This window comes from Mustela lutreola, chromosome 2 (assembly GCF_030435805.1).
Source record: "Mustela lutreola isolate mMusLut2 chromosome 2, mMusLut2.pri, whole genome shotgun sequence".
NCBI classification, from domain to species: domain Eukaryota; kingdom Metazoa; phylum Chordata; class Mammalia; order Carnivora; family Mustelidae; genus Mustela; species Mustela lutreola.
In genome coordinates, this window is record NC_081291.1 from 95,445,433 (window position 1) to 95,470,513 (window position 25,081).

General features: G+C 50.9%; 1 long non-coding RNA gene across 3 annotated transcripts in view; it reads left to right on the plus strand.

Moving 5' to 3' along the window:
* Positions 1 to 24,756, plus strand: part of LOC131824559 (uncharacterized) — a 32,099-nt gene extending 7,343 nt beyond the window's left edge. The window contains exons 2-3 of one of the 3 annotated variants that reach the window (XR_009350897.1): positions 13,864 to 14,001; positions 20,494 to 22,180. This is a non-coding gene — a long non-coding RNA (uncharacterized LOC131824559). Of the gene's footprint in view, positions 1 to 13,863; positions 14,002 to 18,330; positions 19,051 to 20,493; positions 22,181 to 22,863 lie in introns of those variants that run through there. The other 2 variants (XR_009350898.1, XR_009350896.1) reach the window with 2 other exon arrangements.
* Positions 24,757 to 25,081: the final 325 nt, after the last annotated feature.

Here is a 25,081-nt window from a genome sequence, read left to right on the forward strand (position 1 = left end):
CCTGCTTTCTGAATGTTCCCGAGTACACAGAAAACCAGGGCCTTGTGTCTGCTGTGCTGCACGTTTTTAAACTCTGTTGATCTTTTTATTATACTCTTTCAAAAACAATTTAACTGTGCCTTAACTCTGCTGAGAGAGGGAAAATATTTGTTTCATCCACCCATCATTCCATACCAGTATTGAAGCTTTGATGAATTTCTGGTTTTTTCCCTAGTTCTTCCCAGTTATTGTGTTTTCACTTATCAAACTCACAGTATACCATTTGGCTCCTACTCTTTGATTGCAAGCATTGTTCCTTGTTGAGAAGGGCTCATCGCCATCTCCCTGAATGCAATGAGGAGTTATTTAAACCCTGCACTAGCACTGAATGTTCGGGGTTTCTCTAAGTTTTGTTTTTTTACAAATAATGACTTCAATAATTTTTTGCAAAAAAAAAAAAAAAAAGTTTGCCTTAGGGCTGATTGTAAGCAGTGTAATTTAAACACATTTAGATATTTTTCTCTGTGATATTCAAAATCGGTCCCCATGCTGCGTTCCCACCCCTAGGTCCCTTCTTCCTCCCTAGTAATATCCCTCTTAGCCTTGGTAGAGGAAGACCAGAACCCCAGAGGGAATGGCGTGGCTCTTCTGGCTGGAGAGGCCACCTCAGCACTGGGGACCGCCAGGTCTTCCTTATCCCCAACAGCCCAGACCAAGCCCTGGAGCTCAGAGTGCTGACTCAGGGCTGATCCAAGGATGCCATGGAGTGTGGCTACCTTGATCCAAAATCCTGTTCCCTACCCCAAGTTCTGGAGAAGGAACTCAGGCCCCAGGACTGTAGGTCAGAGGCCTTGCATGGGCACCTTCCTAGGGAGTGCTGGATCCCTCACCTGTGAATCAAGGTATTGGACTTCATGAACCAAAGGCGGGTTCTCTTGTTCTCTCCATGTTCTGTCAACTTATTAGCTGAGTGACCTATGGCAAGTCACTTAACCTCTCCGGGTGGCACTGGCCACTTAATGCTGCATGAAGAGTGAACTGGACTCCCACGCCCTCACTAACGCTCACCGTTATTACTGTTGTTTTCTCCTAACTCAGCAGAGCTTCCCTCGTGGGTCCCTGCTCAGCTGTTCCCTGCTTTTCTCCTTAGGAGGCCCTGCTCTCTCCATAATGACATTTCCCCAAAGACTGCTGTTCAGTAGAGCCTAGGAGACACTTAATCCAGCCCCCTAAGTAACTTGTCTGGAGCCCCATCCTCCCCTAATGCTGGGTCCAGGAGGCCACTACAGGAGTAGAAGTCCTTGTAGGCCCTGCTGTCCTCTGCCCTCCCTGTCTTCCCGTCCACATTCACATGGGAGAGTCTGGGAGTCCCAGTCCCAGTCCTGGCTTCTACTCCTCCTCCCCAGGAGCCCAAGTCCTGGGCCCTGTCATGGCCTTAGCGCACACACACGTACCCACATGGACAGGCCTCCTTAAGGCCTTCTTGGTATTTCCGGGTTGGAGGGGCCCCTCCCTTCCTCACCTTTCCCTCACCTTGTCCACACAGGGTTCACCTATGGAAGCACTCCTGAAGGAAGGGTGCTGAGCCTTTCCATGTTCTTCATGTCCCACCTGGCTGGTAGTACTTGAATCACCCCTCCACGCCACCTGTGCCCCCCGTGAGCCCGCACCCTGGTTCTGAATCCAGGTCTGGGCTCCTGCTCCCACCTGACTCACCCTTGCTACCTGAAGGGATCTTTTCCTCTTCTCTATATCTTGCTTCTTGGCACCCCTTCTTCACCTTTCCCTTTACATGTCTGCAGCCTGCCTGCTTACACGAAAGGCTTCAGCTCCCTATTTCTTCCCTTATGCACCTTAGCACGCCCTCCCTGTCTCCCAGGGCCTGTTTCTGTCACTGGAGGAAAGGGAATGGGCGTCCCGCCTTGCCAGGCACACACCCTCCCTGTACTGTTTGGACTGACCCTATATCAGTGGATTGTGAGTCTTCGGGGCAGAGACCAAGTACAAACACAAGCGCAGATAGCAGGATGCCACCCGCAGGAGACAGAGCAGGGACGACTGTCATAAGAGCCTACCTCCTTAATACTGGAAAAAAACAAAACAAAACAAAACAAAACAAAACCAAAAACCTATGCCTCCCCGCCTCTCAGTCGGGAGGGACTGGTGGGGATGTCCGTGCTTATCATGTACTTTACTTCCCAACTGAACACTGCTGGGGGTGAGGGTGCTGTCCGGCATTGATGGCTCTGATAATGACCTCCTCCGCTGTCTATCCTTGCCCTGTGTCCTGCCCCTTGCCTGGCTCTCTTCCGCAGCATCGAGTACTTTCCCAGCACTTCAGGTCCTGTAAAGCTCTGTGGGGCCCTTCACCTGGGCCTGGGGTCCCTAACACACCCTGAGCCATGTTCGCTGTGCACTGAGTCACCTGATGAGGTCACTGGAAGTCAGGCCTCCTCCCTGGTCATGGGTCACAGGGAGGGAGCACATTGCTGGGGATTCAGGAAGAGAATGTTCAGTGCTCCCCTGGGAAGCCAGCGGGAGAGGAAGCTGAGGAGGGTGTCTAACAGGGACTAATCCTTGCAAGAACTCTGGGCCCAAGAACCTCCCTCTGGTTACAGTAGCAGGATGATGGCCAAGGAGCAGACATCTGCTATTCGCCCCTTTTAGAACGGGTCCCACTTCAGGTGGAAGCACCTGACGTTCCTTTGGGGCACTACCCATTCCCACTCTCAGGTTGTGAGGCCTGGTGGGCTGACTTCCACTAGGTGAGAGCATGGGGGGCCAGGCCTCACCCCCGGGCCCTCTGCTGGACAGTCCCTCAGTCAGGACAGCGTGCTCTCTCCCAAGGTTGCCAGCAGGGACGGCACCTCCCTCGGTGTCGGGGTCTGGGGCATTCTAGGGAGAAGCAGTGGAAATGTGGGACAGAGGTCACCAAAGCCTGTAACCAAACCCTTCATGCTCTGCCACCAGGTCTCTAAAGCCGGACTTTGCAGTCCTGGGAGCCAATAGATTCTCTTTACGGTTTAAGTTCTGCAGAGCTGGATTTCCTGTCGCCGGCCTATTAGATAAATCCAGGAAACCAAGGTTTGGACAGCACCAGGCAAGACTAAAAGAAATTATAACAAAATGTTAATAACGAAAATCCTTCCATGGTGGGAATGTGAGACATTTTTTTAAATCTTGTTTTTTCTACATCTTTCTTATTTTAATGATAAATATCACTTTGTAATGAAGTAAATAAGCTTTATAAAAACAAAAGAAGAATCATTTGGCCCAATAACAGTTTTCCACAAGCACCATATTCAGAACTGGAACCAAATCTCCATCATTCCCTTGCCTAGACGGGTGTCAGGGGAGATGCTCCTGGTCCAGCCCAGCTCTAACCTTGTGGTCTTAGGGGAGGGATAGGCCACTGCTGCTCACTTTGCCTGTACAATGAGAGGGTATGTGGGTGGCTTCAAGGTGCTCCCAGTGTTAATTTCCCGGTCACTGACTTTTGTCAAAATCCACATCCGTACAAACTCAAAGGAGAGCTCAGCTGCTTCAAGCACTCACATCAGACAGCCAGAAAACGCTGCTGCTCAGTGGTGGCTTCCTCATCATGAACCCAGATGATGAGCTGTGCGCTCTATCCTCACATCAGCCTGTACGGGAGCTCTGGTCCTTGTGCCCCTTTCCCTGGGAAGAAAACTGAGATTCAGGGAGCCCAAGAACCTACCTTTGGCAATGGGGCTAGTGAGGAGCAGAGCTGGAATGTGAACTGCAATCCATCTCATTCCAAAGTCCAAGCCGCTGGCCATGCCGTAACCCACCTCTATTTCAAAACATTCCTGGATGACTTGTTTCTTTGTCCCTTTCACAGATACTTACTAAGCACCTGCTATGCATGTGACATGATTCTTATTTGCAAAGGAGACACGGAGGATATAGAAGATACTGGCATATGCCTCCGGCTACTAATACAGATCTGTGATCTCAAGAGGAGTGTGTGCACCCTGGTGGGGGCCTTGGCCCATCCCAAGGGCATTGGACAGAATACATCACAGTTATTCATAGCTATTTCTCTCTCATGATTTTCAATTTCTATATTTATGCTTTTATAAGATGCATGATATCTTGTCATAGTAACATCCACATAAACAAAATTATTGGGACACCTGGGTGGCTCAGTTGGTTGGGCATCTGACTGTTGATTTCAGCTCAGGTCATGATCTCAGGGTTGTTAGATGGAGCCCTGCTGGGAGACTCAAGCAGGGAGTCTGCTTGAGATTGTCTCTCTATGGCCGCACACTACGCCATGCAAGTTCTCGCTCTCTAAGAAAAATAAATAAATCTTAAAAAAAAAAGAGAGAGTTATCGTGATAAATGTTTGATGGCTGTGGCGTCAGAAAAAACTCACTAATTATGAGTCTATAGATGGGTAACTATAAATAAAAATTCAAGTTTATTTGAGTTGAGATGAGATGAGAAAATAATGAATGTGGTAAGAGCTCAGAGGCCAAGGAGGATCAGGAAAGTCTTGCAGAGAAGGTAGGAGCTGCATTAGGGGGAGTAGGCTCTATCCAGGCAAAAAGAGAGGAAAGCATTAAGGCAACAAGAGAACATCACCAACCACAGCTAGATTTGAGAAGGTGCCCCTCTGTGATTGCTCCCAGACCTAACTGCTCCCACTGCCCTGCCCTTCCAGCTCCTCTCAGCCTGCCTTGAGCCTTGGGTCCATGGTCACTATCCCTTACTTCCTCAGCCTCCGCCCCCTCTGCTCCCTTCTCCTGCCTTGTGGTGGAACTGGCTTCCCATAAGGGCCGACTTGTGCACTTCTGGGTGGAGCTGCTCATTTTCCAACACCCAGGGCCGTCAGGGTAGCAGGAGACTTCCTCCTGGGTCCCTGAGGCCACTTCTATTTCTTGGACCCTGCCCACCATGAGGCTTACATACCCAGCCCAGCCCCCCTGAACGCCTTTCTCATTTCTGCCCCCTCTCCCACTGCCCCTGCAGGTCCCTCTCTTCACTGTGCAAGCGCTTTTCCTTGGCTTCTTCTCACACCATGTGACCGCCCTTCCATCCCCACATCCTCAGTGCCTGACCTCCTCCCTTTTGGAGGACTCTCCCTCTCAGCCACTTCAGTCACCTGTGCCCACACCTGGGGGTTGTCTCCACCAGGAGCTGCTCCACCTCTGGACACCCGTGTTCTACTCTGGCCAAACCAACCATAGCTGGCCTTGCCCTTCACATAGATGCCCAGCACTTTAATGCCTTCAATCCTCTCATCTCTCTGTCCCCATCTATTTCCACTTCCTTCCAGCCCATAGTCTAGAGACTTCCTTGGGAGGGTTGTCCCTCTTCTTGACTGAGAATGACCAACCCCTTGGCTTCCTCTTGCCACTGTCCTGTTTTTTGTTCTCCTTTATGGTCAGGATTCCTGAGATCTTCTCTATTTTTCTCACTTACCATTCACAGCTCAACCACAATGAGCTGGCTTGGAGATTTCACCACCACTGTGGGATCACCCTTGACAAGTTCACCAGGGGCTGTGTTCTGCTCTTGGCAGGTTCTCAGCAGCCTCGTCCACTATCTGGTGGGGGCTCTCTCCCTGCTGAGCCAACACACCCCACTTCTGCCTTTCCAATGCCAGTGCTCTGGGGCTCCGATCCTCTCCCCCTATGACCTCAGCTGCCATCTGCTGCTGTGAGTCGCTCACACCAGTGTTTTCCAACCTAGATCCTCTCTGACCTCCAAACCACGCACCCAGTGGCCCCTGACCTCTCATTTGGACAGCCCACAGATGCCTGGAACTCAGCTGAGGGCATCCGTCTTCTTGTCCAAAGCTCCTCACCCTCCTGCTCATCTGTTTCCCACCAACAATTCTAAGGCAGAGATCTCTGAATCTGGCTAGATGTCTTGTTCACTCCCAACAGCCAAGCAGTTGCAATAGCAGCAAAATAGGAAGGATGAAGGTCATGGTGTTGTTCATCCAGACTAATTCACTCTCTGCAGCCAGGCTAAAGTTTCCAGAGTAGGGAGTCTCGGAGCCCAGACCGTGAAGATGTCCCCACCATAGGCATCAGGTGACCACCTCACGCCACCCTCAATCACTCCCCTTCTCCATTCTGTCTTTCAAAACTCCTTCTATCTCCCTAAAGCTCCCTTCAGAAGTTAGCAAGGCTTCATATTCTTCTGACCTCGTAAACTTCCAAATACTCTGCTGTAGGATGTGTGTCTTGGCCATTCTCTCCTTGTACAAAAGCTTCACTGTGGTGGAGGGGAGGAGGCATTTAGACTCACAGTGATAGGAGGGGGTGGGAGACTGTCAGAGGACCCTCCACGCCAGCTGCAACTTTCTTCTCCCCTCTTCGGTGTGTCTGAAGACCTAAAATTTTCAATGTAGCTCATGTGCCGAAGTTCAACCTCTGCTAGTCACGTGAGAGTCACACCCTTAGCTAGCCTAAGTGCTCTTACTGTGCAGACAGACCACCTGTCCCTTCCCTGACCTCAGATTACCTTGCAAAACCCCTCTTCTTCCACCTGTCCCTGAGAGACAGTGTCAGAGTTCATACGGAAGCCTGGCCCATCTGGTGTCTACGACAGCACATTTTGGGTTCCATTCACCTCTGCTGCTCTGTCTTTCCCACCACCAAGGGGCTTTAGTGGAAGTTGAAGAGTGAGGCCAGTGGGCAGCATGAGGGCACTGGAGACTCCAGACCCTTGGGCTGCTCAACTAACAGTGGGATCTGGTGTTCTCACCTGTACATTACATAGGATGAAACTTGCCTGGCCTGTGCAGACTCAGAGAAGATGAATGGAAGTGGTTCGTGAGGAGCAGTGATTCTCATGCTCGACTGTGTTTCAGAAACACAGATAACTGGGCCCTGCTCTTAGAGCTTCGATGTAGTGGGTCTGGGGTGAGGCCTGAGAACTGGCATTTCTAACAAGTTCCCAGGTGTTCTGCTGTGGGTCCAGCAACCATGCTTGAGGATCACTGTTTCAGAGGAAATTGCCTGCTTTGGAAGCCCTCAATACCTACAAACATGGGTCACTCCCATCCAAGCTGAAGGAATGTCTTCATCCTTCCACTTTGGCTCAGCTGACAATGGGGAGTCCTTTGACATCAGTTTATTTCTGTGCCTGGACTCAGCTTTGGTTCCCTCTGCAGGGGCTGGACAGCATAAAGTAGGAATCCATGGCCATTAACAGTGTGCAAGCCCTGGGTCCGTGGTAGAGATGGCCATCGGGGGTGCTCTGCCTGCTTCCAGGCTAGACGTATATACTCCTTCGGACTGTTGCATTTTCTCTAGGCCCCATTCAAGTGAGTTTTAAAGGGACACATCCCTCTGCAAAGGCTGAAAAATATTATCAATCACATTCAGAATACTGTGGTTCCGCTAGCACCCCCAGCACCCCGACCGCAACCACAGAAGGGCTTTCCACATGGGGCGGATGCCAGCCCTGGAAAGGAAATGGAATGAGCACAGCGCACTTGCTGATGTCGGAGTACGGGCAGAGCCTCAACACAGGCCAGGGTGGCTCCCCAGGGGCCAAGCCTCAGAGCCGGCCCGGCTCCTTCCTCTCTGCCCTCTGTCTGCAGGAGGGACTAAATAAACAGGCTTTACCTTGAGCCCCCTGCCAAATGTCTGCCCTGCTTCCCTCGGCCAGCAAAGGCTGATCGTATCTGTCCAGGAAGAAGGGCGCTCATGCTCAGAGGACTGAGGTGTACAGACTCAAGAACGTACGAAGCTGCTGGGGCGGGGGTTGAGTTACCCTGGACGAAGCCTAGAAGTATTTGATATTTTCTTTGGCAAATACTGCAATAGAGCAGTACTCACTTCCTTACCAAGACCCAGATTTGATTTAAAACAGCCATATTTTAATAAAGCCTGTGGAGCCGTGCCTGGGTCATTGCCTGGCACTCAAGACATGCTCCATAAATATTTGCTAGATGAACAAATGCCTTCCTTCCAGGATATTCTGTCCATTCCTAAAACTCTGACATGATCCTGGCTACTCCAATCTAAACGGTGTTTGTCCTATTTCTTTTAATCCTTCCCTTTTTAAAGTTCTCAGATGGGGCATAAAACAAATTCTTTTTCATCCTGCAGCTGGCTGCCTGGGGAACAATGGATTGGTCCCTCAGCAGCTCACAAATGAAAAGCCCCTGGCCACAGGCTCTCTGACCACTTGGCCAACCTGGCCCTCCCCACCAGTGGCCCCACCCCAGAAGGAAACCCCAAAGACCTTCTGATTGTCCCCCATCAGAGACTAAAGATCCAGGAGACTAAAGATCCAGGAATCCATAAGGGTAGGGCGTCCTCGGTTATTTCGAGGGCATCCCACCCCTTGTAGATTCCTCATCAGGTAAAACCCCTAATTCCCAGGGCTCAGATTTGGGACCTTGAAGGAGGACTAAAGAATAAAGAAGGGCTAGGGGTTCAATAAAAGGCACATGAAAGATTTTTTTTTAAAGAACTGATTTGGGGGGAACCTGGGTGGCTCAGTGGGTTAAAGCCTCTGCCTTCAGCTCAGGTCATGATCCCAGGGTCCTGGGATCGAGCCCCACATCAGGCTCTCTGCTCAGCGGGGAGCCTGCTTCCCTCTCTCTCTCTGCCTGCCTCTCTATCTGCTTGTGATCTCCGTCTGTCAAATAAAAAAATAATAATTAAAAAAAAAAAAAAAGAACTGATTTGGTCACCAAATACAAGCAAACCTGTCTTGCCTCGAGCCAAGAGTTAGGAAGATCTGCTCACAGCTGGGCTTCTTTCATGCATGGCTCACCTTGTTGATAGGGCTCTCAGTGCCAGCCCCACACAAATTCAGGCATAGGCCCTCTCCCTTAGGGAAGTCAGTTTTGCTGGGCAGACAAAGCTATCTTACCTAACGTGGCCAAATAATGTGATAACGTGGCCTAAGTTAAGGGAGGGAGTCTATGGCGTATTACAGTATATAAATCATTATCGAATTTTACATTTTTCTGGCTTAGATGGTAATAATTCCTAACCATTCACAAAAATGCTAAAATTTATGCACCCAAGATCATTTCAAGCATCCCCATGAACCAGGCTCCTTTCTTTGTGCAGTGTCACTCTGGCCCCTGGCCAGGGGGGAATCCTTACGTGTTGCTCCAGCTCATCCTGACTGGGGCTTGGACAGTGCTGCCTGGCTGGGCCACGTGACCCAAAGCCACAGCCCTAGGTTTCTTTTCTGGGCTCTGAGACCAAAATGACTTCTTGGAGCAGAACTCCTGAGAGCAGAGAGAGCCGGAAGTCTGTTCCTCAAGTCTACCGAGGCTGGGGTCTGCCTGCTGCCCTCCCCGCATCTTGGCCCTTTGCCTGCACAAATCAAAAGCAGTGTACCTCCCCTCTTTCCTGCTTGTTCTTTCAACATTAGATCTAGCTCGTGACCTGGCATCTGTAGGGCAACCATGACAAGAAGAAATATGAGGTTCAAGCAGGTTTACCTACCAGTTCCTTCAGCCAAGGCTGCTGTGGCGGGAGATGTGGCTGCTGACGCACTTAAGCAGGGGAGTGGGCAGGAGCGCAGTCCATGACTCCCCGCACCCCCCCGCTGGGCCAACAGAGGTGTCGACACATCCCCAAAACGCCATGTAGGGAAGTGAAGCAGAACACGTTCTGGACATCGTATTCGAGAGCAAAGTTCATCCCAAAGTACTTCACAAGCATGTGACGGGATAAATCAGTCTAACATGTGACACTTCACAGGATAAATGAACAAGATTAATCTGTTTTCTAGTATCGACCATTTTGCAACAGATACTGATTTTTGTTGGCATATCTCCAATCCACAAGTATTATTAATAGTGCCTAGGAAGGTTATCGAAGTCTAGGAATAAAGAAATCTTATTATTTAGTTTACAAATGCATATGATGGTGTCATTAACATGGATAATGTCATAGCAGGAGTCCAGCACTGCTCTCTTGTGGGAATCACTCGTGAAGAAGTTCACTGCGTCACCCTCACCCGAGTGCGACGTGGAAGTACACGTCTCCCTCCAGTTTTTCTTCTTCCTTTCTGACAGTGTGCTCATAAGTGGACCTACAGGGCATTATGGCAAGTGAAATAAGTCAGACAGAGAAAGACAAATACCATATGATTTCACACATGCGTGTAATCTAAAAACCAAAACAAACAAAACAACAAAAACCGACTCATAGGTAACAGAGAACCAACTGGTGGTTGCCATAGGTGAAGGGGATTAAGAGGTACAAACTTCCAGTTATGAAATAAATAAGTCACCCCCATGTAACGTACAGCATAGGGAATATGGTCAATAATATTACAGTAACTTTGGTGACAGATGGTTAACTAGACTTAAATAATGTATTTATAGATGTCAAAACACTACATCATACACCTGAAACTAATCTAATATTCTATGTCAACAACACCTCAACTTAAAAAAACAAACAAACAAACAAACAAACGCGTGTTCCTGAGTATCTTGGTTCATTCAGGCTGCTGTAACAGAATAGCCTGGCTTAGAAACAGTAGAAATTTATCTCTCACAGTTCTGAAGGCTGGACACCCCAGGCAGATTCTGCCTGGTGAGGACCCACTTCCTGGTTCAGACTGCTGTCTCCTCACTGTGTCCTCACAAAGAGGAAGAGACAAAGGGACTCTCTGGGGTCCCTTTCATAAGGACACTGATCCCATTCTTGAAGGCTGCCCCCTCAGGACTTAATCTCCTCCCAAAGGACTCACCTCCAAACACCATCAGGCTGGAGAATTAGGTTACCACATATGAATTCTGGGGGGACACAAACATTCAGTCTTTAGAATGGGAAAAGAAAAGAAAGAAAATCTAGAGCCCATGGCAGTACAAGCTCAGAGCTCTATGCAGCTGCTAACTTACCTGAGTTACAGCACTGACCTGACCTCTGGGAGAGCTGAGGGGCTGGGCATCAGTAAGAGGGGCCCAAGGCTTCGTGCCCTTTGTAGGACCTGAAAGAGGGACATTATGTCGGGAGATGACCAAGTCTGCCCTTATGAACAGATCTTTGATAAACCTAGTTCTTTATGACTAGTTACAGGTTCCTTGCAGAGTCTCTGATGTGGACAGCACACGCCAGTGGATAGAAGCCCCAGGTTAGGAGCGCCAAAGAAAATTCTGTGTGAATTTCTGATGAAAAACAAATATTGTATGGAATATACTTTTGCTAAAAAAATTATTTGTTGTTTATTGAAAATTCATATTTAATGGGTGCTCGATATTTTTACTTGATAAATCTAGCCACCCTGCATGAGGTGGCTAAGGGCCATGAGGGGCCAAGTCCAAGTGGTGACAAGCATCCAGCCTGATCAAGTCTCTCCAGACCACATAAGTTAATGCAGTTTGGGGCTGCCCATGGGTCGGGTGGGCCTTGAGTGGCCTCCCAGAGAACAAGTCCACTTAAACCATTCTATAAGCAAGTGCCCTTGTACTAGCATTTCATCTCAGAGACATGAAGCATCTCAGGGAGATAAAAACAAGCAATAGCCAAATTCAATGTGAAGATCCAGGATGACAAACCAAAACCAGATGCTTTATATCGAATGTATTATTGTTTCTTTGAGGTCACAGATGCCAAAATCTTAAGGCAAGGAAGACGTAAAAGGGAGATAACTTTCGCTGGCGGGTTGTTCTGTGAATGGGGAAAAGATTATCATTATTTTATTTGAAATGCAGAACAAGGATTCAAGGAGAGCAATGCAGAAATGCAGAATAAGGGGACCAGGGGAGTAAGCCTCAGCCATGACCCCAGGCTACAGGGTCATGAGAAGGGGAGAGGGGCCAGCTACTGGGAGGCAAGCAGTATGCTGATGGGGTGAGGTGTTCCTCAGATGCCCAGTGTCTAGCCATGTGTGTGCATGTGAGCTGTTGCTTTGGTGGGGGGGGTGGGGTGCACTCTGGAGAATAGAGAGCCCACAGTGACTGTCCAGCAGAGCCCCAGGACTTAGGAGGGCAGACCCGACCCAACTGGGACATGAGGAGCTGAGGGTTGGTAACCCAGAGAGAAACCTGGGCCTGTTCATGGCCAGACCCATGGGAAGGACCTTCTGCGAGAGTGGGAGACTCGGGCTGCGGAGAAGTCTTGGGGGGACCCCAGGGTCTGGCGTGAGTGTGGCCTGAGTGGGAGTAGTCAGGACCTGCCTGGTACTCGAATGGACAGGAAGGGACAGTGAAGACCAGGCAGGTACCCCTTGTGGCTTTGTGGCTTGGACAGAGTGTTGGGAGCCATGCTTTCTGGCATAGACTCCTAGGACGTGGGTTAGGAGAGTTGCTCCCAGCTTTACCTGATATTGGACAGTCAGCCCGCTGTGTGTCACCAATCCCAGGCCTGGCAGCTAGTTCTGGCCCCAGGTCCGGCCCCAGTCCCTTAGCTACTACAGACAACCACCCCTCCTCTCGGGAGCTGTGTTCTCAGCCGTCTGAATGAAGAGGCCCAGACAGCCACCGTGGGAGTGCTCTGGGAGTCACAGCCTCTCTCTTCAGGTCTGCTGGGCAGGCGCATTGTGGCTCCTGGGCCTGAGTCTCCCTGCGTGACGGTAGCCTTGGCCGGGATCCTCATGAAGGCACTGAGGCTGGGCACACGTCATGCCATTACTACCCCCACTTTTCTCCGTGTTTAATCAAGGGGGTCTGAAACTGAAACAACTGGAAAAAAGTGAAGCTTGACCTTTCCCCTTCTCTGAGGGAGACACAAGCCCAAATGGTGGGGACAAAGGTCACTCTGTGCCTCTTGAAATGAAAACTCAGAGAAGCCTTTGGGACTTCCTCATTCCTTGTCTTCTGTCAGCAGCTCCGGAATGGCTTGGGTTCCTGGGACTCAGCAGGCCTCGTAAAGGCTGTCACTACAGCCCTGTCAGCTAGGTGGCCAGGCCACCTGCCCCACCCCATCCTGCACTAGGCCCAGCCAGGCTGCTGAGGGCGGAGGGCTGTTTCCTTACACACCCACTACGTATAGAATCTCTCTCTCTCTCTCTCTCTCTCTCTCACATACACACAGCCAGGGGCCTGGCCTGGAAGCTGAGGGACAGCAAGCCCCTGGAATGGTGCCCTTCTTCCCCTGCAGGGGCCGGGACAACTGCTCCTTCCCTCCGCGCCAGGCTTGAAATGGCCTCCACCACCTCTTCCTCCATGAGCCATTTTTAACTGCATTTTACTGTGCTTGCCCTGATCCAAAGGACACTCAAGACCTCGCCCTTGAAAGGCCAAGCCACCTCTCGGCAGCTTTTCCCTCGTGTATACCATGGAGGGCTGGAGGGACTGGGCATCCCGGCCACCAGCGCTCTGGCAAATCAATACAGTTCTTCTTATGTCCGTGTTAGAGAAGCTCTTTCAAGCTGCAAGAAACGCAGACACGCTCAAGTTAGCTGGAGTGCTGGCTGGGTGTTGGAAAGGAAGACAAAGGACAGACGAAGAGCTAATCGGGCAGGACTCCTGCAGTACCCTGACGCCCGGATTCATGCTTTGGGATGAGTACTAAGGCAGCCTCAATAATGCTGATCGTGAGCCTCTATTGAGCACTCGTCCCAGCTGGGTCGCAGCATGACCTAGAGGCCCAGCAGCCGTTATCATGTGCCGCTCACAACAACCCTGTAGATTAGGGTCTTATCACTGCCATTTGAGGAAGAAGGTGTTGGGGCATAGAGAGAGCTTTGACTTGTCCGGAATCCTACAGCTGGTACGTGCAGGACTGGGATGCAAACCCAAGCTGTCAGGAGCCCTGTGATGTAGCACAGGAGAATCACTCTGCCAAGGTGGCCGCCCCCCCCACCCCCCGCACCTGGATGTTCCCCTGCCCTGGTGGATCTGCCATTGTCTCAAGATGACTTGCCCACATCTCTGTGGGTCTAGCTTTCTCTCTGTCTTTCTCCATCTCTCTCTCTCCTCAGAATCTCCTCCTGCTTCTTGCTCTGTGTGACCAACTCACAGCTCCCTGGGAGAGGACCTTCAGGGGCCATCGGAATCCAGCCAGTGTGAACTGCTCTGAAAGCAAAGCATTTGCCAAACTGGACCTTTCTTTGTCAATGGTAAGCAGCTGCCTGTGGGTGGGGGACAGTCAACTGTAGTCGGGGCGACTGGCCATGGTCAGTCAACACAGGCACCCCTGAGGGTGGAGTAGGCACCCTACCAGGCACAGGTTGTCCAGCGTGGGGTGTTTTGTTTTTGTTTTTGTTTTTTTCTGAAATCTTCACTAAATATAGCTCTCATTTTCTGACTTTATAAGAATCATCTAGTAGGTGGGGCACCTGGGTGGCTCCATCCTTAAGTGTTTGCCTTCGGCTCAGGTCATGATCCCAGGGTCCTGGGATGGAGCCCCCGCATTGACTCCCTGATCGGCAGGGAGCCTTCTCCCTCTCCCACTCCCCCTGCTTGCGTTCCCTTTCTTGCTGTCTCTCTCTGTCAAATAAATAAATATAACCTTAAAAAAAAAAAAGGAATCATCTAGTAGGCATAATTGAACTTTAAAAAAAAATTAGTTGGGATTTTATGATTCCTGAGGCACCATTCTGAACTCCCAACTGGATCAGGCTGCAAAAGTAGGAGGTATAGAGCGCTAATGTGTGGCGACATCCAGGAAACTCCCTAAACATCTTTTAAAAATATGTTCCTGATTGGTTCTTCGCCTTCACCTCAATGTGGAGGCAACAATGAGAAGGAAATTCCCTGGCAATGGGTTCCCGTGAAATCAGGCATCATGTTCTAAACTGCAAATATAAGCAGGCCCCATGAGATGCGGCTTCCTCCTCCTCGGACCTCCCGGCTCAGGCTGCTGAGGGGCTGTGGAGACTCCTCAGACACCTGGGACCTGGGCCAGCTCCTCCATCATCTCCCATCCCAGGAGGCTCCTCTGCTGACAGAAGGACAGAAGGTGGGGGGTCTCAGGTCACTCTGAGAGGTCACAGGCTGCTAATCCATTCTTGGAACTGTCCAAAAAAAGCCCATTTGGGTTTGATCCTTTGCACAAAGAGATTAGAGGACATAGAACTTGACATCTGCATGTCACCCAGCTTCTGTTAGAGAACATCCATCTTTGGGGCGCCTGGGTGGCTCAGTGGGTTAAAGCCTCTGCCTTCGACTCTGGTCATGATCCCAGGGTCCTGGGATTGAGCCCTGCATGGGGCTCTCTGCTCAGCAGGGAGCCTGTTTCCCTTCCTCTCTCTCTCTGCCTGCCTCTCTGCCTACTTGTCATCTCTGTCTGTTAAATAAATAAATACAATCTTCAAAAAGAAAGAAAGAAAGAAAGAAAGAAAGAAAGAAAGAAAGAAAGAAAGAAAGAAAGAAAACATCCATCTTTATGGAAAAGCATGGCACACCCAGAGCTTCAGTCTGATTCCAAACGCTGTCCTATGTCAAACAGGATTCCCTGTGGATCGGAAACCCCAACAGCCCGCAGCTACAGTGGGGTGGGTGCCGATACAGGCCAGTGTGTTCCTTTGGGGCCTCACCCCCCAAGTGGACCGGGGCAGTTGAACTTTAGTCTTCAATTCAGGGGCACCTAGGAGCAAGGCTGCAGGGTTGGAATTCCAAGCTTTCTCCCCTCAGGCCCCAGGGTGCATCTGCCGGGGTGGGACCTGGGAGCTGCCGTTTTCCTAAGTCAGGAGCCAGGCAAATGAAGAAATGGCTTCCCACCACATGCTGCAGTGTGACATTCACATGATAACAGACCGACATGCAGAGTTACACCAGGCAGGCCTAGATTTAAGGGGAGCTGGAGGTGGGTAGCCTTGTTTGGCCGAAAAAACACGTGTTTTGTTTGTTTCCTGTTACTCTACTTTCTACCAAGTTTTAACAGGATTTGTACCCAGCACCTGACTTGGAAACTCTTCCAAGAGGGACAGTATTCACTACACTGATTATGAGGGTCTCACTTCCTTGACCTTTAGCCTGTACTATTGATCAAAGCAGTTTCAAGGGGACACCTGAGCACTGAGGGTTGTAGGTTAAGTTATGAATCACTTAATTCTACTCCTGAAACCAATACTACACTATATATTAACTAACCTGCCTTTAAATAAAATTTAACAATAGTTAAAAAAATATATAAAGGGGACACGTGGCCTGAAAGGGGGATAGGAATAGGTGGTTCTGGGGAAGGCAAGCGGACCCCATGGCACCTCATGACTTAATAAACCTCGCTCAGGAGAGGAGAGGAAAGAGGGGAAGGCTATCTGACGGCAGCTTTGCTGAGCCCTGCGCTCTCCCTGGGAGGATCTGAGACACCACAGCTTAGAGGCAACCGCATGACACAAACAGATCTCCCAAGCCCGACGGCCAGCATGCCCAGACAGGACTTTCAGTGCATGTGGAGGGGGTTTGGGCACAAGGCCCTGGACGTATGCCCAGCCCTTTCCAGAGAATACAGACATTCTCTCCTCTGCCAACAGAAAAAAGGAGAGAAGAAGCTGCATTTTCCATCTCAATCAATGGGGCCAACGCCCTTCCAGAAACCCCCTCCTCATGGAGACTTGACAGAATATTTTCCTGAGGGTCTTTGCCCAGAGATGGCCCCCATGATACCATCAGGACTCCTCTTGAGCTCCCAGGTTCTTTAGGCAGAAAGACCCAACTGGGCATCTCTGGGACCAAGCGAGGCAGGGGGTGGACTCGGGGCACTCCCGAGACTGATGTTTGGGGCCAGCATGTATGTGAGAGGGAGGGGAGCAGAGCAACATGGTTCTCTGGGCTTGTTAACATTCAGTGAATCCCACCTAGACCTTCTCTTTTGGTGTCCTGGGGCTGATGCAACAAAGTAAACAGGGTGGAAGGCTTAAATAACACACATGTATTGTCTCACAGCTCTGGAGGCTGGAAGTCCAAGATCAAGGTGTCAGCAGGGTTGGCTTCTTTGGAGGCCTCTCTCCACGACTTAGAGATGACAGTCTTATCCCTGTGTCTCCATGCCATTCTCTGTCTGTGTGCATCCATGTCCCAAATGCCTCTTCTTATAAGGCACCAGCCACATAGGATTACAGCCCACCCTAATGACTTCATTTTAGTTTAATTACCTTTTTAAAGGCCCCGATCTCCAAGTATGGTTACATTCTATGGTATACTGAGGGTCAGGACAGCAACGTAGAATTTGGGAGGGCACAATTCAGCCCCTAACACCTTCTGGAAGCAGCCAGCATCATATCCCATGTGAGCAGCTGTGCATCCCACTCATAAAGGCAATCCTGCATTGACCACAAAGCATGTTCCCATGTGCTTTCCCCTTTAATACCTTTAATTCACCCCAGAGTCAGCACAGAAAGCATTCTTGTCTTGTTTTATAATTGAGGCACCTAAGGGCAAAGCCAGTGGCCCTGAGTGCCCCTGCCAGGAAGTGAGTAAATGGCACTTAGACCTGTTCCCCTCACTCCTCTGCAGTGTGCTCTCGAACTCACTGCTTCGAGAGGTCACAGGCTGCTAATCCACTCTTGGAACTGTCCGAAAAAACTTCCTTCCCTCCAAGGAGAAAGAACACTTTCCTCCAAGGAGAAAGAAAATTCTTCCTCTGAGAAGAGCCTCACACCCCCGTCAAGTTTGTGGGAGCTCAATCTTGTCCTACTTAATTTGCCTGAGCTTCATCTCATAACGTTTATTTGTTAAATAAAGTCACTTCTCCCTGCCGGTGGCTCTCATATGGCCGTTGTGGGCCAGGCACTCTGCTGGGCAACACATGTGCATGACATCTCAAAATAAATCATATTTTGTAGATGAGAAAATGGAGCTTCGGGAGATAAAAATAAGCGGCTACTCAGTGTTAGAGGAGTGCTCTGAACCCAGATAAAGGTAATTCAGAATCCCATACTCTTTCCAGGGTAGTGACCGCCAAAAAAATTCATGTGCTTTTGAAGGGCCCACTTTACCCCAGACACCGTTCCACATGCTGCTCTGATGCATGATATTTATCAGTTTACAAAACAGATACTGATCCCTGGCCTTAGGGAGCTTATAGTCTTCCAAAGGAGACAAACAGTAAGTACAATAAATAAATTGCGTTAGACATTGGAAAGTGCAAAATACCGTGGAAAAAGAAAAGATGTAGGGTGGGATGATTGGGAACACTGGGGCTAAGACAAGTGACAGTATTAAATTGGGTGGTCAGGGAGAGCTGCAGGGAGAGAGGGATGTTTAAACAAAGACTCAAGGGAATGAAGGAATTAAGCAATGTGGATATCTGGAGAAGAGTATTCCAGGCAGAGAACAAGTGCAAATGTCCTGGGGCAGGAGTGTGCCTGATGCACTGCAAGAACAGCAAAGAGGCCATGTGGCTGGGGAGGCAAGGAGAGCACAGAAGATGAAATCGGATAAGAATAGTGACCAGTAGGTGTTGGGTTCACAGACCACTGCCTTGACTTGGCCTTTATTCTCAGAGATGGGACCACCAGAGGGCTCTGAGCAGAGGTGGGGCAGAGTGCCGCCTGCCTTATCTTCCAATAGGATCACTCTAGCTGCTGTGCTGAGAACCTACTGCAAGAGAAAAAAGAGGAAGCAGAGACACCAGTGATGAGTCTTCTGAAATAGTCCAGACAGTGGCTTGGACAAGGTGGGCCTGGTGCAGCAAGTGCCAGACTCTGCAGCCGTTGCTGCTGTTTCTCCTCCTTTCTGGAAAGTCTATGGAATGGGGCCACCTGCAGTCCAGCCCTGGTGTTCCCAAGAAGCAGCTCTGAGGCCAAAGAAAGCTGCTTTGCTGTCTGAATCAGTCTTCTCATTTAGAAAACAGGACAAAACAGGGTTAACAATCCCAGCCTCACAGGGCTGTTTGAGACCCACCTCTGACGATGGATGTGAGGTGCAAGCGAGTAACAGGTGCTCAGTTCCAGATGGCTATCTCCACACCTTCCAGACCCCACGTCCTGAGACCTTCTTCAGATTAGGGCTCTCAGGCCTTGCCCTCCTGCCCCCCAAAGGAAGCAAGTACAGATGGATCTCTGAATGGAAGCACTTTGGGACACAGGACACTGTGCAATCCTTCCCCCTGTTGGGGGGTGGTGCTCACAAACGGACACAGCCTTCCGTTAGGCCCCAGATGCAGAGCCCCAGGCCACAGGGGGAGCCAGCTTATAGAGGCCCAGGGACCGACGGATGAACTTCATGTCGACGGATGAACTTCATGTCTTCTGACCCCCAGGAGAGGGGTTGGACTGAGCACTGGATTGGGAGTCCAACAACCTTCATTTCTTTTTTGAGACATAGTTGACATATATCATTATATTAGTTTCAGATGTGCAACCTAATGATTTGATCTTTGCAGATACTGCAAAACAATCACCACAGTAAGTCCAATTAACGGCAATCTGCATTTCTGTAATGACTCTGCCAGTTTCCTGCTCAGTATACTTGAAAAATGACTTTTTTCTGGGCCTCAGTTTCCCCCATCCATCAAGTGCAGATATGCGCAAAATATCTGTGCCTCTGGAGGTTTTCTGGGCCTGAAGAGAGCGCAGGCAGTTGTGGAGTCATGGATTTACTCATTTCCTTATTCTCCTACATGACTTGGCCCTATTTCCTGGCATCCATCTCTCCCTAGCCAAGCTCATTTGGTCTGAGCCAACTCTACAGGGAGCACCAGTGATCTGAGCTGGGATCAGAGAGCCTTGGGATAAACCTGAGCTACACAGCCTTACTCTTTCCCTTCAAGATGTGTGAAGGCATGTCCCTTAGAGGGAGATGAGGGGGGTGATTACACCACAGGTGGTTAGATGGTCCAGCTGGAAGGTCCCTCAGAGACCCTCCTTTTGCAGGTGGGGAAGCTGAGGCTACGAGAGAAGGGACTTGTCTAAGCTATACCTGGCATATATTAACCTGCATATGAAGTATAAAATTTGGTGTGTTTCGATAAACTTATGTACCCATTGAACCATCACCTCCAGAAAGTTCGTTGTGTCCCAGCCTGCTTTCTGTCACTATCGATGAGTTTTTGCTCTACTTTAAGGTAGAGCCCACAGGACTGGATGACAGATTGGGGGGTGGGAGGTGGGGAAAAGAGAGGGTGATCAAGATTTTAGCCTGGGGACTAGAAGGTTTGAGTTGCCATCCTCTGAGATCAGGGTGGAACGAAGTTGGAAAGAACTTCCAGAGCTCAGGTTTGGACAAGTGTCTGCGCTGTCAAGTAGGTCCCATGTGGAAAGGATTGATTGTAGCTGGCCCTCTGAGTCTGGAGTGCCAGAGCATCTGGGCTGAGACACACAGAGAAGGACTGAAAGCCAGGGATTGGATGGGTCCCCAAGGACTGAGTGTAGTTGACAACGAGGCTCTGGCTCTCCTACACTAACAGGTCGTTAAGCACTCTAGAAAATGCACTGTGGTTCCCAAGTCTGCCCCCATTCAGGGGTCAGGCCTCCCTGAGCCCTAGAGAGGGAGTCCTCTGAAGGCAGAGCTATGTCGTTCCATCTGCGTTTACAAGGTACCTGCCCAGTGCTCGGTCCCTGGTAAAAGCCTAGTACTTGTTTGTTGAACAATGGGGCTAGAAAGGGCAAGAAAAACTCTCCCCACCTCTGCAAAGTCTCAGGAATCCGCTTCTGCTTTTTTCCCAGAGCTATGAGTCACAGGAGCGGGACTGCTTCCCACAAGCCGGGAGGACTCCCTTCCTCTAGCCCTCACCTCTGGCCTGTGATTCTGCAAAGAAGGAAAAAGCAAAATGACATTTGATTCACCTTTCCCTCAGCTGTCTTCCCAAGAAGCCCGTCAATTAGATCTGATCATTCCCACTTTACAGATGCGGAGAGTGGGGATCGAGTAAAGTGGGGATCGAGAGAGAGGGCGGGGAGCAGATTTGAGCCCATGGCCCCGGAATCTACTGCTGCCTCCCCATGAGGAAAAAGTTCTAGTGTGTGTGTGGGGTGGGGAGGGTGCTGGTGACATTGCATGAAGACTTGAGGGAATCTGCCTTTGGCTGTCCCCCACATGTCTCTTCTTCCTCTGTAAGCCTGTGATGAGTCGCCCCTTTCATCTTCATGCCCAGGACCACCCTTGCCATCCCATTCTGGCCTGCCCTCTCAATATGGGCCCCAAATGCTTCCTGCCCAGCCCTGGCCTCAAGAACCTTCTCTGGGCCATGCATGCCTCCTCCCTCCCCAGGTGTGCACAGGCTCACATGACGGTACCTTCTGACAACCCCAATACTGCAAGGACATTCAGTCTGCCCAATCAACACAGCTGGGCAGCTCCAGCTGTGTCTAGTCTGGCACACAAGTGACAGGCCCTATGTTAGTCCTCCTGTGGCTGGAGAGGGGAGGTCAAGAGCTCTATTTCAGGTCATTAATTGTGACTGTGAGGAGCATTCTGGAGGAAAAGTCCAGGGCATGGGATAGAGGGGCTGGCCATCCTGGGGTCCATGGAGACTTCCTGGGGATGTGAGGGGAAAGAAGGGGATAAGGGGTGAGCAGGAGTCAGTAAGGGGAAGACATGAGGGGAGAGCATTCCTGGCAGAAGAGAGAGTAGGGCAGAGCTCGAGGGAGAGAGAAGGCCTGTGTGCCTCCAAGGGTGACCAGGTAGGGGACTTAGGAAGCTGGAGAGAAAGGACAACTCTAATTGGTATGTCTTGTCCACCAGCAAAGAAACAGGCCCTTAGCTGTATCAGTGGCTGGGACGCAGGCACTGGGAGTAGGCAGTGGTCTGGGGGCCAGAAGCACTCTTAGGAAGGAAGGTTTCGAGGTCAGTCCCCCCGCAGCCCTTCTGGAAGAGTAGAGGTTCCTGGTCCCCACACACCCTGTGCACTTCAGGTTTCCAGCACTGCCTGTAAGGAGGACCAGGCCTTCTGTCTGCAGGGAGCTTTCGGAGGCGGAAAGGTGGAGTCCTGGAATGTGCTGACCTCTGCCTGCCTCCTGCAAGGCCCAGGCGCAGAGACCCATTCTTTCCAGCACGAAAGCTCTGCTGAAGCCAGGGGGGCGGGTGTGGTCCCGTGCTGGGCAGGACCACACGGGAGCGTCCACTTCCCTTAGGATGGCTCCCAGAAGGACTTTGGCTTCCCCAGAGCCTCCGTCCTCCTCCCCAGCATCCTTCCTTAATGAGGAGAGGAAGGGCCCTGAGGCCAGTGTTAGCACAGGGCCCAGCCAGGGCAGTGCCGGCTCAGGGCTTCCTGGGGAGGGCTCCACAGGCAACCCTTGAAGCTGGTGGCCCTATGGCACCTTTCAGGAGACCTCACAGTTGGTTTTGGAAACCACTCTGGTTGCGTAGGAGCAGGGCACGTGGCCTGTGTCCTGGGGGAAGTGGCCTAGTGGCTGGAAGGGCTTAGGGGCTGGGAAGAGAGTTATAGGGCAGGGCCCTGGAGGGAGGGAGGGAGGGAGCCCACTCTCTGGTGCCACACTCACGCTCTCCAAGCCTTGGTGACCTCGTCTGCACTTGGAAGCCACAGTTGTTGGCTCTGCCAATGCCACAGGAGAGGCCTGAGGTCGCAGGAGGCCGTAAGGTGCTTCCTGAATGTGGGGTGTCCAGTCACCCTGGGGGAGAGATACTGAGGCAAGCTCTCAATGGAGAGCACAGAAGCTGCCGAGCTTCCAAGGGCAAAGCAGGACCCCCAGAATGAGGAGTCAGGCAAAGCCTAAAGACTTTCTTTGGGTCCCTGATTGTGAAGTATAGTGTCCTGGGACTCTTACCCCAGATAGATTGAGCTCTGCACTCCCCTGTCACACCAGGACTTGGGCTTGTATGGGGGCCAGTGGTTCTCCCTGGAGGTCTCTGAGAATCTGCCCCAGGGCAGAGGTGTTACACACATGCGTACTCCGGGAGCTCAGAGACTCCCCGGGGTGGGAGGTGCACCCGAATCTCGGCCGCAGGACTCCTAGGGGTGGGTGTGTAGGAGTCAGGATTAGGCAGGGAACTGCGAACGAGGTAGGAGTCCCTCCCAGGCAGCACCTCCAAAGCCCTCTGTACTGCGTTTTGTGTCCCCCCCACACCCCCTACAGAAGTCTTCCCAGTGTGGCGTTCTGGAGTGCATGGACTGGATCCTCCTCGAAGCCGCAGTGTGCGGCACCAAGCAGGCCTCTGTAAGCTCACTGGGAGAGGAACGGAAGAAGCTCTTGGTCACCTCCCAACTCAAGCCAGCTCTACTCTGTCTGTAGCTCCCAGCCCAACTCCCGTACCCAGCCGGTGCTCAGTAAATGTCTGGCAGCTGACTATTAATTCCCCAAATAAACCTGCCCCCCGAGTCAACACATACCATGTGGTGTACCAAACACACCTCCTGTGTTTCCAGTCCCCCAGCCCTGTTCTTTCTGTGGGGTCTCTTCCCTAGCTGATATTCTGAGTGTCCTGCATGAGCCTCCTGTCCTGGGATGCCTTCTCCAACTAGCCTAAGCTCAACACAGCAGCGCCCCAGCCAAAAACCTCCGAGGTCTTCCCTCAGTCCCCACCGGACTGACTCTCAGGGTTCACGGACACACCCCTACCCCCAGCCCTTACCCTGATGGCAACCCCTGACGCAGTGCCCAAACAGACAGTAGTCCACATCCTACAAACACACATAGACAAGTACACGCGACCTCTCGGCGGTGCTAGGGTGGACACACTTGCAGGTGTGCACAGGCCCGTGCTCACACACGCCCCCACTGCTTCCCAGGTTGGTTGATAGAGCTGAGAGGCTCTAGACAAGTCCCCTTCTGCCGTCAGAAAGCCCTGAGCTGATGGTCAGGATGCCTGGGTGGCTCACCTGGGAAAAGTCACCCTGTTGAGCCTCATACTCCCCGTTTGTGAAATCAGGAGTTGGAGCACATGATCTCTCAGGCCTCCATCAGCTCCTAAATCTGCACATGCTGAAAGCGGTCAATCATAGCACAGGAACTAAATTCCCCAGAGTGACCATGGTGAAGCAAAAGGGGAGAAAGGGGCTCGGAGCACCCTGATGGGTGCCTCCGTGCTCCAGGGTCCTGTGCATTCGTCCTGGTGGCCAGGTCAGTCTCCCTTGGAGAACTGCAGAAGCTGAGGATAGAGTCTGTGGGGATTGTTGGTCCTCTGCTCGGGCCTTTGCCGCATTTTGCTCTATTATCAGTTCCCACAGGGGTGGTGAGCCTGTGGTCAACTGTCCCACCGCATTTGAGACAGATTTCCTGGGAGCGAGCCCTGAAATTGCCTCCCAGTGTTGGAGCAGGGGGAAAAAACCCGATTCCAGAGAAGGACTATTTTTGCCAGAAATTAAAGCCAGCTGTGGTTCCTGAAGCCTGCGGGCCCCCACCCTGTCATCCCTAGGGTGGCCGGTGCCCTCCTCCTTGGGAGCTGAGAGACCCGGTCCCCTAGCCTTTCATCTCACTACTGCCTGCTCAGTTCCAATCAGCAGCACTTCCACTTGGGTTCTCCACCGTGGACTTGCTCCTGAAAATTTCTGGAAGCTTCAAATGGTGCAAACAGATTGTTTTCATTATGATTATTCCGGGTTTAACCTCCTGGCCCTGCGTCACCAAGATTGCAGGGCTCTTTCTTAGAACTGTGAGAGGCCTCACCCCCTCAATCAGTCTTTATTTTTCTTCTCTTCCATTCTGGATTCTCTTCTGAGAGGCCACCAGTTCTCCATATGCCCTCCGCGCCACCTCCAGGTGTTGTCCAATGACGACTCGGGGTCTCTGGGGCAGCAGAGAGGCATCGTGACCCTGCTCTCCGGCCCACCCTGCCCTGTCACCAGATTCTGGCCTCTCCACATCTGCTTCCTAGTGTGAAACCAGCATCTCTGAACCTACCTCCCAGAGGGCTTAGGATCTCCAACATTTGGTCTGAGTGTTTTTAATATGAAGATTTTCTTATTCTTCAAAACTGTAATAAAAACAACACACCCACACAAATGTGTTACATACAAATTTTAGTACATTGAAAACTACCAACACATTAACTTGGGCTGCTGCATTTTTTTTGTACAGACCTTAGAATAAAACTTCATTTTAATTAAATGTAGTCCTAAGAGAGTCCAGAGAGCTGATTAAAAAAACAGAAACAACAAAAACCAAAACAAAAACAAACCCAAAATATACTCTTATAAATACAAGTTCTTCTTCATGTGAAACAAGATTTCCTTGATATTTGATCAAAACAGATGGCAGCTGTTCTCAAATGGGGTGATTTTTGCCTCCCACACAACCTCGCCCCCCACCCCCCGCCCCGGGACACCTGATAGTATCTGGAGACATTTTTGGTTTT